Source organism: Talpa europaea (genome assembly GCF_964194135.1).
Source record: "Talpa europaea genome assembly, chromosome: 6".
NCBI lineage: Eukaryota > Metazoa > Chordata > Mammalia > Eulipotyphla > Talpidae > Talpa > Talpa europaea.
In genome coordinates, this window is record NC_140072.1 from 29169120 (window position 1) to 29189159 (window position 20040).

Here is a 20040-nt window from a genome sequence, read left to right on the forward strand (position 1 = left end):
TTCCCTGTGTCTTGGTGAGCTGCTTCATCCCAGTTAAAATCAAGAAATAATACAGTTAAAAGACTTTTTAAGAATCAGGAAATAGCTCCTAAGTGGGGTCTTTAGTTGGACACCAAAGAGAAATGGCCCATTTTCTCCTGGGTTGAGTGAGTTTTTGCTGCTGACCTGTAAATTCTACACTATTTCAAAGTTACGGGCTGGGAAATTAATGGAAACTGAACTGGGAATTTTTTCTTTCTTACCCTGATGTGTGATGCCTTATTTAAAATAATTCAGACTCAAAGTGAATTTCTAGCAAATGGTGCTCTGGCTGCTATTAAATTTATTGATGGCGAATCCATCATCCCTGCTTTTTATGTATGATCTCGCTGATGTGGTGATTTTTTTTTTTAAAGCTCGTTGGTGAGACTTTCTTAAAATTCACCTCTTTCATTTGCCCCATAGTGCTATAAGTGACTTCAGGTTAAGATACCATTTAGCAAATTAATTTACCATGTTGATATTTCACAGCAAAGTTTTGCAAAACGATTAAGCAAACCATACTTTTTTTATATTGGGATGTTTTTGATGTGCTAAGATTTTAGATAAATTTGTTATTTATCTTGATGAAAGCCAGATAAATAAATGCTCCTATTGTGCCTAATAACTCAACTCTTTGCTTTCACAAGGCCAGAGCAAGGCTGAAAGGAAATTCATCTCAAAGCTATTAAGAAAAGCCAGATAGAAAGGGAGCATAAAAATGAAATGAACTATGGCAAAAGGGCCAAACCCTCTTCCAGACTGCTCTACATCATCCCAACTACCCAGATGGAACAAAGATTTAGAGTTGCAAACACAACTCAAGAATAGAAAGAAATGATGTAGGATGGTTTGAGAAAGGGATCGATTTATCCTGTCTTTATAGGAGACAGAGCGAAAAAAAAATATTTGGCAAAAATGTCTCAACAACCTAAACTAAAAATAACATGTCCTACCCCCAAACTATTGCCGAGGCCTCATTTGAATACATCTCAAAAGCAGTCCCTGTTTTCATTGCTTTTTCCTGCCATGCATGCAAAGGGACAAAATAAAGGACATGAAGATACCACCTGGTGTCTCCTCCCTGATACTTGGGGACTGGTTGGTTATTTTCAAGTTGTCACTGAAGCCTTGATGGCCAGTCTATAAAGATATTCTGAGAAACAACTTGGATTTTGAGGGCTTCCTTTAGCTCACTTTGGGTGACCTTTCCTTTAAAGTCCCTATGATTTCACAGCCTAGTGCTTGATGTCACACTGTACCATCTGTTAGATATCTGCATGTCTTATCTTTCCATTAAATTGAAGGACCTTGTGGAATCCTGAGAAAACTAGGTTTCTGTTCCCACCTACTTAATGCAATCCCCCAGCTGTGATGCTCTTCTCACTTTTCTTGGTCCAAAACCTGTCCATCTCTCAAAAGAGGGTTAAAGCTATTTTCAAATTGAGAAACCTTCTGTAGCAGTGTTAGTCATTCCTTGTGGCTCTCTTCTTTGTGTTTGGACAATTACCCTTATGAAGCACCTTGCATTTTCCTCTACAACCTTGACAATGCTACAACTTTTCCCAGCCTCCACTGCAGCTAGGGGATGGGCATATGACCCAGGAGCTCCCAGTGAAATGCTCTATTACAAACTTGTGGTGAGAAGAGGTAAGAACTGTATAGAATAAATTCTGATGGCCAGTGGGGTGCAGTAACAATAGCAAATTATCTGGCTCCCAGAGGCAATAACGACTATGGTCCTGGTAGCCATTTTCTGCTTAGATTGAGACCTCTGATCAAGAAACATAGTATGTGCCCAGCTGCAATGGTTGCGATATTTTTGCCATTACAGCTGCCTGAATGATTTGGAGCAATGTTCCTGTCTGCCCAACCCCTAATCCTGGTCTCCAGTCTCTCAGAGATTCTGTAAACTATACATTAGTTTCTTTTTAAAAAGTGGTTTAATTGAAATATAATTTATATATGATACAATCCACTCATTTAAAGTATACAATTGAATGTTTTAAAATAAATTAGCAGAATTGTTCACAATCTAATATTAGAACATTTTTGTCCTTGAAAAAGAAAGTTTTACCCATTAGAAGTCACTTTCCATTCCTCCCCTACTCTCACATTAAGGCAAACTCTTATCTATTTTATATATCTATAGATTTGCCTATTCTGAGCATTTTATACAAATGGAATCATACAATATATGTGGGGTTTTTGGTGACTGGTTTCTTTTACTTGGTATAATGTTGTCAAAGTTCATCCAGTTTGTAGCATGTACTGGTAGTTGATTAATTTATATTGTTGGATAATATCCATTGTATACTAATCCCACATTTTATTTATTCATTCACCTATTGATGGAGATTTGGGTTATTTCTACCTTTTTGGCTATTGTGAGCCAATCTATTATCTAATAACATTCATGTGCATTTTTTTGGTGTAAATGTTATGTCTTTATTTCTCTTGGGTAAATATGTAGGAATGGAACTGCTGGATCCTATGGTAGGCATGATGAACCTTTTGAGGAACTGCTAAACTGCTTTCTAGAATAGCTGCACCATTTTTGCATTATGGGCAGCAATGTGTGAGCAATGTGTGCATTATGGGCAGCAAATATCTCTATGTCTTTGCCAACACTCATTATTATCTTTCTTTTTTTATTATAGCCATTTTAGTGAATGGAAAGTGATATCTTATTATCACTTTGCCAACTGACATCTAAATAAATTATTTCTGCTTAAATCCAGTATCTTGCAACTAGAACAACCCTGATTGATCCATTTCTTATTCAGCACATAAAGGCCTGTCCCATCTCCACACAATTGAGCACATGTCCATTCTCTAGATGGAGGATGTTTTCTTTCTTCCTGTGTTGTAAGCTGCTAGAAGTCAGAAGCCCACCACCTATTCTGTGTCTTCTCCATAGTTCCTAGCCTGGAGTTCACAATTATGAGTCTATAAGTGCACACTTTTTAATTGGAAGATTGTTGGTTGATTCATCAACAATATGCATTTCTAGAAACATGTCTTTCACTCATTAAGAAGATTCAGTCATGGGAACATGTGGCAGTTGCTAGGTTCAAAATACATTTTGAAATATATTTTGAAGACTGGTCAGATATGGGTTCTAATTTTATCTCTGCTGATTACTAGCTATGAGACCCAAGAACCAGTTAATTAACCTCTCTAGCTTTGATTTTTGTATTTACAAAGAGAGATAACAATGGTTATCATCTCAAGTGTATGAGGGTTAAACCACATACTGAATGTAAAACAGTAGAACAGTGGTGAGTGGAAATGGCTCAATAAATATTAGTTTTCTCCGTACCCAGGAACTCTTTCCCCTAACTCCCATCAGTATCTTGACTTAGAGATGCATCCTAGCTATGTTTGTTGTTTTATAACCTTACCAGGTAGATGGAGCAAGCCTGCTGATGGTGTGATTTAAGTATGTTCTTGCAAATAAGTATTATTTGAGGAGCTAAGGCAATGGGTATCAGGGGAGGAGGAAAAAAACTTGTCTAAATCCAATGTAGAGAGCAGAGAGTTGTTGCTTTTAGAGAGGTCAAATATGAAGCTGTTACTGAGTCAGAAGGTATAGGATGCAAGGGATGCTAGGCTATGCTTTTTCCCGAAAAGATTCATTTGGGGAGGTTGGGGTAGTTATGACCATATAGGCATAGAATCTTTTTGAAGCAAAGATGATGGTTATTTCAGATAACCTATTTCTAGAGGCATTCTGGTATCTGACTGGAAGAAGACACACATACACCATAATCTAAAGGACCAATCAGGAGAGGCTGGCACAAATGCTTGTGTATTTTCTGAAGGTTGTTGTCTGTGGTAGCTGTCTATCTATGGTACATTCAGAACAAACTTCCATCCCAAAGAGCTTAAAAGAAAGCACCTACCTGAATGAAACTTTGTAACATGGTGTTGAGGTGGTTGAGCTGACATCTTTGTGATAAATTAATGGGATATGAATCTGGTTTTGAATGAACCTTATCTGGAGGACAGTATAACTTACCACTTATTTAGAGTCCTAAATTTTCCTTTATCTTTCACCAGGTGATTTAAATTCTTTTAACATGGTTCAGCATCCTGCTACAGATTCCTCAGTGAGAGCTCAGATGCCCAATAAATCTAGAAGGGTTAACAGACTGATATTTTTATTAATGTGTAAATTACTAGATTCATGATCTTTGTGAGAGTGGGTTTTAGTAGTAAGCAGAGGGAAGTGATCACAAGGGAACAGATTCCTAAACAAGACACACTATAAAGGAAAACGTCATACAGTGTGGGGAGCTATAGACACAGAAATGACCTTCTTGGCTTCCCTAAAATCAGCCCTATCTGACTTCTCCATATTATCTCTAACATTTGTTATCTTTTTTTAAAAATTTATTTATTTATTTATACAAGCACTGGGTACAGTCAAAAGGGCAGGAGGAGCCAGAGCCAGAGCGGGGAGCCAGAGCGGGGAGCCAGAGCGGGGAGCAGAGCAGGCAGAAGGACCAAAGTACACTGCTGAGGGGAGCAGCGGGCAGCAGGAGAGGTCTGCGCACCATGTGGGCCCCTCCTCTGGTGGTCGGGGAGCAGCCGGGGATCGAACTGGTGCTGCAGAGGCTGCGGGTAGCCTCGTAACCCAGGGCTCAACCGCTGTGCCACCAGGGAGGCCCACATTTGTTATCTTTTATCTTTTTACAATAGTCATTCTAACAGGCATAAGGTGCTATCTTCTTTGAAATTTTGATTTACATTTCCCTGACTAATGATTTTGAGCACCTTTTCATATATATCTGTTGGCTATTTGTATGTCTTAATATATGTATGTTAATTCAGGTAATTGACATTTTTAATTGGGTTTTTTGTTCTCTTACTATGGAGTTGTTTGAATTCCTTGTATATAATGGACATTAACTTATCAGATACATGGTTTGCAAATAATTTCTCCTGTATGTTGTCTCTATACTCTGTTGATTGTTTCTTTTGTTGTGCAGAAGTGTTTTAGTTTAATGTTTTTTTCTTTTGAGAGGAATAAACTTGGCATATTTATAGACTGTTTCTAGGGATTGTTTTGAGAAAAGAAAGAAAAAAGATAATTGGCAGAACAAGGTCTTAGAGGAAGAAAAACAGAACTCTAAAAATGGTTGAATAAGGGGCCAACTCATGAAAAGTAAAACAGCCTTTCCACTGAAAGTGGAAGTAAAGAAAAGTTATCAAAGAGATGAGTCAAATGAGATGTTGAAATTTTCACTTTACAGACTACCAAGAAGCAGGAAGCTGGGCAGACTGGCCAGGCTGGACTACATAAAAGAGGAGTGTTTGGAAGCTCAATAACCCTTGGAGTTGAAGGTCACAGGTCAGGAGTGGGTACTTTAGGTTCTCCTGTATGGCAGATAACATAGATGGTCTCCTTATAGATGGAGTATAATGTCACTTTATTGGTGAAAATTAGTGTGTGTTCCATAAAAAAGTACTTCCTATGGAAAATGATGACCAGGACAAAGGTGCATATCCTCACTGTTAGGGACATCCTTTGTTAGACAAAATACAGAATGCAAAAGGAATAGATACAGCAAAGGTAATTAAGTGTTGTATTTGCATAAACCGTCAGTGGGGGGTTTCAGATTCATATAGGTAGAGAAATTGAGGGTTTAGAGCTTGGGTCAAGTTGTTTAAATCTCTCATTGCAGAGAGAAACCCAAAGTTACACCTTCTTTACCTAACTGTATTGGGTAGGATTGCATAGAGCAGAAATGTTATTGAGGTTTTTCCTCTCAGAGGGAGAGAGACAGAGAGAGAGAGAGAGAGAGAGAGAGAGAGAGAGAGAGAGAGAGAGAGAGAGAGAGAGAGGAGAGAAGCTGGGGGGGAGTCATTTACTTTGAGCTGGATAGTGCTGTTAGCACTGGGAGCTTGAGGCAATCTGATAGTGATAAAATCTACAGGATTGTATAATTAGCCACCCTCAGAGAAGCTTATTATTCAAGGTTCAGGAACTCTGAAAACAAAAATTGATTTAAGTCATTTGCTCATTTGCAGTTTTACCAATGGGTTGAACAGAAAATTAGCAAGAATTGGAGTGGGGGCAGGTGGCAAATAAGAAAAAAAATGATTTGATTGATGGATCCCTGATAGATCTTCTCCATGTTGTTTTGGGAGAGTACAGGGGGACAGTCTCCATTTGTAAATATACAAATTAAGACAGGGTCTTAATGTCAAGTCAAGTTAATCTAACCAAGTTCCAACCCCTTGTTCCCAAATCCCTAATGTATATTTAATTTCATAACTGACACTCATATCAAACTTTAAATTATGAAGTGAAAAAATAATCAGTGAAAGTCAATTTTTCATCTAATTTTTAAGAACTGTGTCATTTTTTACACAAGTTTGGCATACCTGTGGCAAAAATTTACAGTAAACACATATTTAAAGATATTTCCATCACCTAACTTAAAAATAATAACAACAGCCTTTTCACCTACCAGTGTAGCATAGAGCAGCAAATATTATCATTTGCATATTGTAAATGGGAAACTAAACCATGTGAGACTGAATCACTTCTTCAAGAGTCCTTTATATTCCAGAGCATCCAGTTTCCGAATATGTGGTATATCATGTAAACTTCCAAACAAGAACAGTGAACAAATAAGCTATCATTTATTAATATTTATGGAGCCCTGTGTCATGCTCAGCCTATGGCAAGTGCTATAAATTATTAAAATGAAGATGTACAATGTACATTCCTGGACTAAAAAATCCTATAATGTGGTTGGAGAGACCAAACCTCAATATACTAAAAGTTTACAAAGAATATTGGAGATAAATAATTTGAGACAATGACAGGGAAAAATTGTGAGACATGTGTGAGGTGACCAGTGAGTGGAATAGATAATGAGTTGGGATCAGAGGAAAGGAGAGGTCAGAATGGGCAGGTGTTGACAGACTTCATACAGGGGTGGGAATTCAGCTGGACATTGAGGAATGGGTATTGGTGGGAGGGTCATCTTATCATTTATCACCATGCTTGTATAAGAGCAGATGCATAAATGAGTTTCCATTTGAGAGGACATTTCCAGACAGAAGTAGGAAAAGAATTCCCTTTGAGCAAGTTTATGCACTAAAGACCAACTTAACTGAAATCCTATTTTTTTCCCTCTGAGAACTGGATCCACTGGATTAGATTGAGTTTCTCACCACCACAGATCTCACATATCTCATCAGCGCTCAAAATCTCTGCACTTGGGATATGAATGAACCTACTTCTTGGTAATCCATTATGCTTTGCTCCTCCATGAAGTAAAACTAAGAGGGCAATTTCCCAAACCCTGTTTGTTTTCCAGAATGTCCACTTAAGAGTTTTGTGAGGACAAACATTACGGCCTGGATGGAATCAAGGCAGGGCAGGATGTTGCTACTCCTCATTTCTTAATTAGAAGGCTGGTAGTCAATGCTTGAAAATAGACAGTTTAAGGATCCTGACCACTGAAGACATGATCATCAATTAATGAGGATAGAAAGGTCATTGAATAATGACTATCACTAGAGGCTTCTGCACTCACTCACTGGGTACCTGTGAGCCTTAAGAATGGCATATGTGACCTGAATCCAGAAGGCTTTGAACTTGTCTTTCTTTACGGGTTTCCCCCAAATATGTACTCATATCCTTTTTATCTTTCACACAAAAGTCTTATTCTCTTATTTCCTCTTATTTTCTCCAAAATGAAGTAGGTGACCCATAACAATAGCTTATTTGTTCACTAAAGGCAAAGATTCAGCTATCCAAATCTCTACTTTTAGAAACAGTTGATATTTGGTCAACATGGGGCTCAAGAACATATAGGAAATCCTCTTTCTACTCCTAATACATAGAATTACTAGTTACTAAAAATATTTTTAAAATATGTAGCTGAGCTGGTAAGTGGAAATAGAAATTGTCAGGTGTCAGAAAGGAAGAGAGAATCCATAGAAGTGAGTGACACTTAGGTCTCAAGCAATCCCAATACTTTAGGGTACAGATTTTAACAACTGGAAAGGATGACAGTCAAGCCTTTAGGTCACCTGCACTCTGGGGTGGGCTGTAATTAGGTTCCCTCCAGAGCATGACTCAGGCCCTCATCAGAGGAGTTGCTAAGGAAAATTAAAATCTTCATGCTGTGTTACCTGTGCAGACTCAAATTATTGTAATAACCTTATCATGTGGAAGTTCTGTGTCAAAAATCAAAACTTAAATATTTTGAATGGAACTTGTGAATCCCATTGAACCACCAGAAAATGCAACCTGATGGGTCTTCTCCATAACCCAGGAAGTAATGCAATAGGGCCTTTAAGTATGCTTTAAAATGTTCAGAGAGAAAAAGGGAAGGTACAGAACATGTAAGATAAGAGCAAGATATAATTTTTGAGAAGGAGGCATTTTTTGAAAAAGAATCATGCAGCACGATAGATTGCATCTTCCACAATTGTCACATCCATTGGCCACAATAGTATCTCCCACCCTACATACGTTTCTCTTACAATATATCTTTTATATTTCTTCTATAAGAAGTAGGGTCTTTGTTCCCTCCCTAGAGGGAAAAGATTGTGACTCACTAATAATTAGTAGAATGTAGTATAAATGATACTGTGTGACTTCAGAGGCTGTATCAGAAATATGAGGCAGTTTTTGCCTTGCTGTCTGGCTCATTTGTGCTAAAGTCCTGAGCTGTTATGTAGAGTCCAACTGTCTGGGAGTTGTCAGGTGTGAGGAAGCCCAAACTAAGAGATGATGAGAAGAGGTGTTGTGACCATCTACAGAAAAATATGTGGCCAACTCAACTTCTCCAGCCTTCTGCTATTCTAGCTCTAACAACTGTCTGACTTCAACTTCATAAAAGACCCAAAGACAGAGCCTCTAATTGAGCCCTTTCTGAATTCCTAGTCCACAAAATCATGAACAAATTGAAAAAGGCTGTGTAAGATGATAAATTTTGAGATTACATAATAAATAACTAGAACATACAAAAACTCTAGAAGTGTATATATATATATATATATATATGTCTGTGTGTGTGTGCATAAAAATATAAATCAGAATGCAGAAAAGAATTGAAAAGAAAATCAGAGACATGGAGGTTGAAAGCAGAGGTTACAACATATGTCTAATAAGGGTGCTGAGAAATAAAATAAATAAAGGAGGAGAGCAAATATTTGAAGAGATAATGGCTGATTAATTTCTAGAATTAAAGAAAGACATGTGTCTGCAATAGAAATAGTACAACTAATTAAGTAGAATAAATAAAAACAAATCCAAGCACATTGTAGTGGCAATATAGAAAGTTAAGGTAAAGGAGAAAACCTTAAAACTTCAAGATAGAAAAGACAGATTTTCTCTTAGATTGGGGTATATGAAGGTAGATGAAGAAGATTAAGTAGGACTTCTGCTTTTGCTTATAAATATTAACTATCACAGGAATTTCTCTTCTTCTGTAAACAATCAGAAAACAAGACAAAAGTTATTAACCCAAATGTCCACTGACTCGTGAACAGATAACCCAGTTATAGTTCATCTGTACAGAAAAATACTACTTAGCAATAAGCAGGAACAAACTTCTTATATATACAATAACATGAATTTAAAAGGTTAAATGAAAGAAACAAGATACAAAAGAACACATACTATACTTTCCATGAATGAAATTCTAGAGTCAACCTGATCTATAGTGACAAAAAGATTAGTGGTTGCCAAGAGTGGGAGGAGGGGATAGACTGTAAAGGGTCATGAATGAATGGCCCTTTTGAATGTTAGAGATGTGTTATGTCTTGATTGTGATGATGCTATGATACTGTACATTTGCCAGAATTCATTTAATTATAAGCTTGAAATAGCTGGGTTCCAGTGTTTGTAAATTCGCCTCAATAAACCATGATTGAATATTGAAAATTTCATATGGTTTAGTATAATACAAAGCAGACTTTTCATCAGTAACCATATAAGCAGAGGGTCCATGAAATAATATTTTCAAAACACTGAGAACTAAAATTAGTAATAACTTTGGAATCTTTAAGTAGCCTAATCAGTAACTTTATAACTTTAGTGTGTATCAGAGTTACCTGGAGTGTTTATGAAAACACAGATTGCTGAGACCACCCCCAGAGTTCCTCATTCAGTAGGCCTAAGGTAGGCTGAGAATATACTTTTCTAAAAAGCATCCATGTATTTCAGATACTGCTATTATAAGGACTGTACTTAAGCACCATCAAACTAAACTACCATATGAGGGTGAAAAAAGGGAGAAATTTCAGCCTTGAAGTAGCTAAGAATTTAGTGCCCATAAGCCCTCTCTGAAAGAGCTAGTAAGTGATTCTTCAACATGACAGAGAATGAATGCAAAAGATGTGAATTGGAGGCAAGACATACTTATTTAAATATTACTGACAAACATCTCCCATCAAATTGCCAAAACACCATTCTTTGGAGGAATCTCTTTTATCTTCCTGTGGAAGTTTCCCTCCCATTTGCCAAGAATTTATAGAATGACTACTTACAGTAATAAAAAAGCAGAGGGCAAAAGAAACTTTGTTCTACCCTGAACAAAAACTCTTTTCCTGCTACAAATGTAAGAGCAATTGTTAAGGGTATTTTGGTGTTTTGGCAAAATTACATATATCCACATATAAGTAGTAGATCAGGAAAAAAAACTGTCATAGCAATTGTAAAGACAAAAGAACAGAGCTACTAAAATTCCATCTTCCTATGTGACCACTTAGACTTTATAATTGAAATTTAAAATAGTGAAGAAGAATATAAAATTTGAGGTGTAATTTTTTTTGTTTGGTAAATGCAAATCTGTATTCACTCAAAATATTTTTTTAATGAATATTATATTTTTTTTAAAGATTTACCTATTTACCTATTTATTTATTTATTTATGCAAGCACTGGGTACAATCAGAAGCACGGGAGGGTGAGAGAATTCACCAGAGCGGGAAGCAGAGCAGGCAGAAGGACCAAAGTACACTGTTGAGGGGAGCAGCGGGCAGCAGGAGAGGTCTGCGAGCCATGTGGGACCCTCCTCCGGTGGCCGGGGAGCAGCCGGGATCAAACTGGCGCTGCAGATGTTGCGGGTAGCTTCGCAACCCAGCGCTCAAACGGCTGCGCCACCGGGGAGGCCCTGAATATTATATTTTTAAATAGAAATTTCTTCCTTTTTAGTGATTTTTCTGATTTGTCATAAAACTATAACATATTTAATAATATTATTAAAACTATAATTATAACAATATATAAGTTCTTTATCTTTTATTCTAAAAATACATTATAATTTAAAAGTGTTAATCTACTAATTTCCTTTATGCATTAAAATATTTATATCTATGTCTATGTATGTATTTTACTCACATGCATATGTATGTATATACATAGCTATATACATGCATTTAAATAAAATAAATTTCATTGTTTTTATATTATGGCCACCATGATGATTTGCTTAATTTTATGATCATTATTGAAAAAAATTTGTAATACAGAGGAGGGAGTATTAAAAATGCTCTTACCTGGTAATGGCAGGTAGCAGTAGGCATATGTGTCTTCCAGAATCATCCTATGGATACTGGTCCCAATCCTTCAACAAAGAGAACCGAAAAATGGAATGAAGTTTAATTTTTGGTCTTAACAATCTGTTACAATGGAGAAAGCACCTCTTTCAGTAAAAGGAATACAGACATATTGTTGGTGATGAAGTGGGAAACTGAGAGTGGTTGTTGAAGCAATGATGGTGACGAGGTGGCACTGGTCACTACACAGAGAACAATAACAGGAAACCCGTAACAACTGAATAAATCCCATTTCTTAATGGAATTGATCAGATGGGAGCATAAAGCACCCCTATGATCTCTAAAAGGCAGGATACAGGGAGGCTTGGAGGGCACTCAAAGTCAAATATTATTTAAGCCTATAATTGCCATTAAAGCAGATGGGCTTCAGTAAACAAAACTTGCCTTGGCTTACAAGCAGTACTCCCCAAGTGCAGTGCCATGACATAAATTGATAATATTTTGCTTGTTTTAATTTTAGCAAATTCAGTTATTTAAATTTTAACATCGTATTTAAGAAAGATAAAGAGAGAGAGAGGAAGAGAAATGTTAATATCCTCATAAGTAGCAAGCCTCATAGAGCATGACATTCTTGATTAAAATGCTCTTTGACATATGAATAGAACTATATTTTCTTAATATAAGAAAAATTATAACAAAGGTGTAATCAATTTATAATTAGCCAAGCAACATTTGATAATTTCCATTAAATTCAGTAACAAAACATGTATGACAGCTGTAACTATCATCACCCTATATCATTTTGTACATTTTAGTCACTTGGGTAGTACTGGAATAGAAAATGAGACATAATTATTAGAAAGGATAGACTAATATTGGTGCTTAAACAATTGCCTGTAAATAAACATATTTCCCAAAGGTAATGCTAAATATTTTAGAGCTAAAAGGACAATTAACGTGGATAGACTAGGATATAATAGTATATATCCAAGGGTGGAAAAAGTAAAAGAAAAACCAAATGCATTGGAAAAGGTTACACCTTGCAGTTTTTTCATCATCCAGCTGGCAAATGTTCTTCCCATTGTGTAAAGCAAGTTCTGAAACATTTCTTTTAGGCAGCCTTCCCAGATTGATTCAAAGAAAGAGTTCTACTCATGACACTCCTATTGCTACTTCCTCTAGTAAATATTTAACTTGATTTAACATGCCCTAAAAGACAATCATTCTTGATCTGTATTAACATTAATATGCACATTTTTCTGATTATCTGTTCATCCATTCATCCATCCACGCACCCACCCATCCATTGAGAGATTTTTTAAGATTTTTAATTTACTCCCATAATTTAAAATCTGCAGAGTAGGCTGGCAAGTTGGGCCCCAGGAAGAGTTGCAATTTGATCCAAAGCCATCTCCTGGCAGAATTCTTTCTTGCTCAGAGGAGGTCAGTGTTTGTTACAGATAAGGCCCACCTACACTGGGGAGAGTAATATGCTTTACTAAAAACACATTATATAAATGTTAATTTCATTAACATCCTCACAGCAACATTCAGAATAATGTTTGACCAAATGGGCACTGTGGCCCAGCCAAGTTGACACAAAATTATCACACTATCCTTTTACTTTCAATCCATTGTGTCTTTGGATCTAACCTGTATCTCTTGTAGAAAATACATTGTTGGATCTTGTTTTTCATTCAGTCTGACATTCTGTGATTTTTTGATTGGAGAGCAGTTAGTCTATTCACATTTAACATACACATTTGTTATCTGCTGTCTTCAGTATGGCTCATGTTTCTTTTATTCCTGTGTTGCTCCTTTTTTGTGCCTCAAACATTTTAGTATGCCATTTTGATTTCTCTCTTGATTTTTAGTGTTATTTTAAAAAGATTTTTATTGTCATTGCTCTAGGGATTATAGTGTACATCTTAATTATCACAATCTCCTTCAAGTAAATATTATCTTAATTCCAGGAAAATATAGTAATTTTGCTTCAATACAACTCCATATCTACCTCCTTCCTTTGTGCTATTATTGTCATATATTTAATTCATATATGTTATAAACCCAATAAAATAGTATTATAATTTTACTTTACACATTCTTATGTTTTTGAAGAAATTAAGAGTAGAAAAGGCAAAATATATTTATTTATATTTTATAAACTACATATTTGTAAATATATATTCTTATATATAGTATATTTTTCTGTTCTATGAACACACATTTATCATTTCTATGTTCTTCATTTCTCCCTGTGGGTTTGATTTACCATCTGGTATCATTTTCTTTCAGCCTGAAGGACTTCCTTTAGTATATCTTGTATGACAGGTCGACTAGTAACACATTCTCTGAATTTTTGATTATCTGGAAATATCCTTATTTTTAGTTTTGATGGATGTAGAATTCTTCATCAGAAGATTTTTCTTGCAGCATTTTGAATATGTCACTCTACTGCCTCTGGCCTCCATTATTTCTGATGAAAAGTTAGCTATTAATCATATTTTTGTTCCCTTGTACACGATGAGTCATTTTTCTCTTACTGATTTCAAGAATTTCGTTTTCACTTTGCCTTTCAACTTTTTGACTATGATGTATCTATGAGTGAATTTGTTTAAGTTTATCATACTTGAGGTTTATTGAACTCCTTAGATTTTAAAATTAATGTTTGTCATCAAATTTGGAGAACTTTTTTGCTATCATTTCTTCAAATGTTTTTTCCTGATGCCTCCTCTCTCCTCTTATCATCTACTGCTCTTATTACAGGTGTGGTATGTACTTAGTGCTGTACCATAGTACTTAATTCATTTTTTATCTCTATTCCTCAGATTGGAAAATACTATAGTCTTATCTTCAAGTTCATTGATTTGCTCTTCTGCCAAATTAAATCTGCTTTATTTTCATTTTATTTTTTATTTTAGGACTTTCAACATTTTAGTTGAAAACATTCAACTTTCAACTTCATCAGGACTGCATTTTTCAAATCTAAAACTTTCATTTAGTTGTTTTTTATAGTTTTTACTTCTTTATAGAGATTCCTTAGTTACTAAACTTTTTCATAATTTCTTCTCATTATTTGAACATAATTTTATTTAGTTATTTCAGTATATGTGTAATAGCTGCTTTGACATCATTATTTGATTAGTCCAAGATTTGGACCCACCGAGTTCGTTTTTTTGACTAGCTTTTTCCTAATTGTGAATCGTACTTCACTATTTCTTTGTATTTCTCATACTTTTTGGTTGACAGTGGTGTATTTTCAATAATATTATAGCAACTCTGTACTCTGATTTTTTTCTCCTTTTTAAAAAAAAATTTGTATGAACTTTTAAATGGTGGAATCTTTCTCCCCATATGAGTTGCAGGTCAATGCTCATGTCTCTGCCCAGAACTTTTATTCTTGTTTAAATTTTTTATTTGGCCTTACTAGAGGTCATCACTGTGTTAGCATAGTCCAATGGTCAGTCATCTGGAAGCAGAGATTTCCTCAAACGTCTTGAGCCCATAGGGCTTTAACTCACTCCTTTGTTGGTCTGTCTATGTAGATTGAGGAGTGAATGCCTTCACAATTTATCTGATTCTAAAATATGTTTAGGTTTTTTTTTTCCACTGGGCTCTCTTGGGTCTCCCTATGCATATGGTACTTTCCCAGTCAGCAAGGCATAGGTGGAGAGCTAATCCAGTCATTCAGGGGCTCTGTCATTTCCAGATTCTCCTCATTAAATCTCTGCCTGATCTGACTGATTGCTCCAACTATAACCGCAAACTCATGCTAGCATAGTTGTGAATTTTACCTGTTAATTTCTTATTAAATTTTCTTTTTTTAACTGACCATACTGCCATTGCTATTTGCTTTCTGCTCCAAGTTTAGTCTCCCATACCTGGCAGCAAAGCTGGTTTTACAGCCAGTCTTAGCTTTTAAAACTACCATTCTCAGCAACTACTCTTGGGGTAGGAGTATTGGAGTAGACCAGGCAGAAAGGTGATATACTTCTGCCGTTCTTACCTTTGTGTTTAGCAATTTCAAAAAATTAATTGCTTCTAAATTTGGTTTTACCCTTTGGTCTTTTTTTTTTTTTTTTTACATTTTTTTTTTATTATTTTTTTAAATAAATTTTATTGTTATATTCCCCATACAATTGCAGCCCCCCATTCTGACCCCAATCCCTCCCCTCCCGCCCCCGCCCCCCTAAAAGTGTCTCTGGTTCATAGTTTTTTGTTGATTTTGATTTTCACTTTCTTATAGTTATTCATTTTCCTGGTCCCTTATTTAGGTTTTCTAGATTCCTGCTATGAGTGAGACCATCCGGTATTTTTCTTTTTCTTTTTGGCTTATTTCGCTGAGCATGATCCCTTCCAGCGCCATCCATGTTGCAGCAAATTGCATGTGTTTATCTTTTTTGAATGCTGAGTAATATTCCATGGTATATATGTACCACATCTTCTGAAATGGTTATTTTGACCATTTTGTCCAGTTTATACTCTTTTTTTAAAAAAAAGAGGATTCAGATAACTCTTCATTTTGTTATAACTAGAAGTCCTGTATGCATGCTTGATTGTTTTTTTTAATGTTTTTTATTTTTTTAAATTTAAATTTTATTTTTATATTCCCCATATAATTGCAACCCCCTTATTTTGACCCCAATCCCTCCTTTCCCCGCCCTCCACCCCCCATAGTGTGTCTCTGGTTCATAGTTGTTTGTTGATTTTGATTTTTACTTTCTTATAGTTATTCTTTTTCCTGGTCTCTTATTTAAGTTTTCTAGATTCCTGCTATGAGTGAGACCATCCAGTATTTTTCTTTTTCTTTCTGGCATATTTTGCTGATGCTTGATTATTTTTTATTGGATGTTAAACACTGTGACTTTTATATTGTTGCTTGCTGATTTCATTCTATTTCTATAATGTTGGGGGTCTATTCTGGTGCATAGTTAAGTTACTTGGGATCACTGGCTTATTTTGAGGCTTGCTTTCAAACTTTCGTACAGCAGGTGATGAGCAACTTCGAACCTGTGGTTAATTTTTTGCTTTCTGAAGACTTTACTGAATGTTCCATGTATTATTAACTCTTTCTGTTGCTGGTAGATACCTAAACTATTTTCAGTTCTGTAAATTGTTCTGCTTACTTCTTTCAGGAGGTTCTTTGCCTGATCAAGTGTAGAAACCTCTTGCACATGCACTGATTAATACTCAGAGACATGATGGAATCCCTCTGTGCAGCTTTGGAGCTCTCTGTCTTTCTGTACTTTGCTCCATAAATTCCAGTCACCTTAAGTCTCCTAGCTGGGTCTCTATCTTTGCAAGTAATGGGGACATGTTCAGTTTACCCTTTCCAGTAATGTGGCCTGGAAACTGCCTCTGGGCAGTAAGCTCATGAAATGATAGGACTCACCTTGTTTGTTTTCCTTTTCTCAGAGATCACAATCTTGTATTTCCATTCTGAAATTAGTTATTTATATTTATCTATTTTTCTAATTGTCTAGAGAATGAGGATAGATCTAGTTTCTATTATTCCATCTAGATTGAAGGTGAAAACTGGAGGATTTTAATCAGGGGTGAGAAGTGATTTTAATCATGACTTAAGACAACTGTGGTTGCTTTGTAGAGGATGGATTATATGGGAGTAAGATTGGAAAAAGAGAGGACTTCTAAAAAGTTAGATGGTGTTAGAGGTAGTCTAGATAGTTCCTGGTCTAAAGAATTTGTGGTTATTGCAATAAAAAATTGATTTAATAGAAAATTTTAAGAAAGTCTTTCTTGGACATAAAATGAATAATACCTACAGGATATGGGAGATGAGAAAAAAGGAGGAAATAAGGATGACTCCTCACTAAAAGTGTAGCCAATTTTTATTTCCTTCATCCTTTCTTAAGCTCATCCTTTGACCTCCAATTCTGCCCTTACCACTCGCTCTTTGAGCCCAATATTCTTTTCTGTTTCTTGCTTCCTTCTCTGAAAGCAGAAAATACCTAATGGTCAATTTTGCAGCTACAGAAAAGAGGATATGTTCGTTATTTACCTGGTGGGCACTGAAGCTCCAGTAGAAACTTAATTAGTGGTCCATGTCAAAGAAGTTCCAAGAGAGGAAGAACACTCACTAGAGCCAAGTCAAGCAGGCTCTGTAGTATCCACGACTATAAACCAATCCACAATATTTCATGCACACAAATGAAGATTCAGAATAGGTCTTCATTCAGTCTTCCATAACAACCACCCTGAGTCTCATACTTTTTTCATTGCAACAAAATTTAACTCAGGACATTTAGCAAAGTTCCCTGTTTTGGGTGAATGTGAAAGAAAATAAAGGACTATAATTTTAAAACAAATGACACAGATTTCATATATGGCAGGGAAATGCACTTAATTGCAGTGAAATAATATTTTGATATTAATTGATATGTGTCTTATAATTCTTTTCATTTATCTTATGGTTCTTCCCCCATTCTTGAGATGTAGATTGTCTTAGGGAAGGTTGTTACAGAAAAATCAGAGAACAAAAGTGAAATATTACCTTTTGAGTTCTAAAAATTTAGGCCCAGGAGGAATACAGAATGATTTAGAGTAATATGCAGTTAATCAAAGTTATTCTCCTCATCAACTCTCCACCCCGCCCCCAACTCCTTTCTAACTGATATAAAATCTATAGAACTGGGGGACAAAGAAAGGGACTATCTGGTTCCTGAGCAGGGATCTTAGGGTTAGCACTGAGGGCTAATTCCTGGGGTCAATGAAGGAAGAGAAACCTCCCCAGAAAAGTATAGCAATTTAGGAGAAGAGGAAGCTTGTGCTGTACTTCTAGGGAGGTCACAGCTTAGAGTATTTTCCTGTCCAGATGGGATAGAAGAGCAGCTGAGTGTTTCCAGTACCTCTGAGATAGAGACAACCTAGATGGCCTGTGGTCTGGTTCAGTTCCCTGGGCTGAGAATGACTATAAGACTGGGGACCAAATGAATGATGTACATCTCAATAGACAGGTATAGATAGATAACAGCTGGAGACCTTTTCCCCCTCTTTTCTCACTCTGACCGGTAGAGCTCTAGACACTCATAAGGATGGTTTCCTGAATTGATTTACTAGGCTTCTACTCCTATGTGGAATGAGGCTCATAAAATAAATTATGCTTTGTTATTAAAAAATAAAGTTTATTTCTTTCAGCCCTTAATTTGTGGTCTGAGATTTATTTCAGCTACATAAAGAAAATGATCCTTCTAAACATGCAAGTTGCTTCTTATTTGTAGGTGGGCAGTGGGAACTGAAACTATCCTTTGGGTAACCTGGTACTCCCAGGTGTAACCTCAGCATTTTCCCAGACTTTGGAAATTATTGCTGAAATCTCACTAATTGGACCCTCAGGAGGGAGGGAAGGGGAAGTGGAAGAGGTAGGTGGGGATGAGGTGTGTGATTAAGCCACTCAAGTTATATTTAAACTTTGGATTTATTGTTCTGAGAGTGACTCTGGCCCTTTTAGAGGGAAGTTCTGAGCAGCTCTGAAACTTGAGGTGCCTGCAAAGACAACTCGGCTGCTGTTGCTAAGGAATAGGTGTGTTTAAATTGTGGTATCAATGTCACCAGCTCCTGCTCAGATGGCAAAAAGTACAGGAAAGATGTAAAATTATCAGAGGGGAAGAGACAGTTCAGTGTGATAGGCAATGGGTTTTCATTTAAAATGATCCCTTTTCTGAAAAAATATGACCTCATGTTTAGGTATCTTATAATTGGTCCCAAAAGGTAACATGCCAGTCCCTGAATAGTCTTTCTCTTTCATGGGAGGGAAGGGGAGAGAAAGGTAGCAAGAAAGAGAAGAAGACAGGAAGCAGAAGCCATTTAGATCTCATTTACTCCAGGACATTTTGGAAAGAGAGGTCAGAATGAGAATAAGCCTTTGGAATTAGACAGATTTGAGTGTCAATTTTGCCACTAACTACGTGACCTTGGGCAAAAAATTTTGCTGTATGCCATGAGTTCCAAATATGTAAACTGGGACGTAATGTGTAAAGATCTCATAAATTTTGCTATTTTGGTTTCTACATTTTATTTCAGAATTGTTCATAATTTTCATTTTTTTTCCCTGTATCCAATGTGGTTGGCAGTCTCTAAGGTAGTCACCAAGGATGCCTATTTCCTGGTACTCATACCACTATTTAATCCTTTCTCCTTGAGGGTTGGTTGTACCTAGTGACTTGCTTCTAATGAATATAATTTGGATTCTGTCTGGATCCTCACTTTCTCTCATTTTCTCCCTCTCTTTCTCTGACATCACTAATCCTGATGGATGCATGCTGCCACACTGTGAGCAACTCTATGGAAATACCTACATGGTGAGGTGGGGAACTGAGGACCTCAGGGAACAGCCCAGAGAAACTGAAGCCTGGGGGTTGGGTCCTTCATTTTCATTTAAGTTTTGAGATTGATTGCAGCCCTAGGCAATGGTTTGACTACAATCTCATGACTGACCTTAACTTAGAGGCATCTAACTAAACTACTCCTAGAT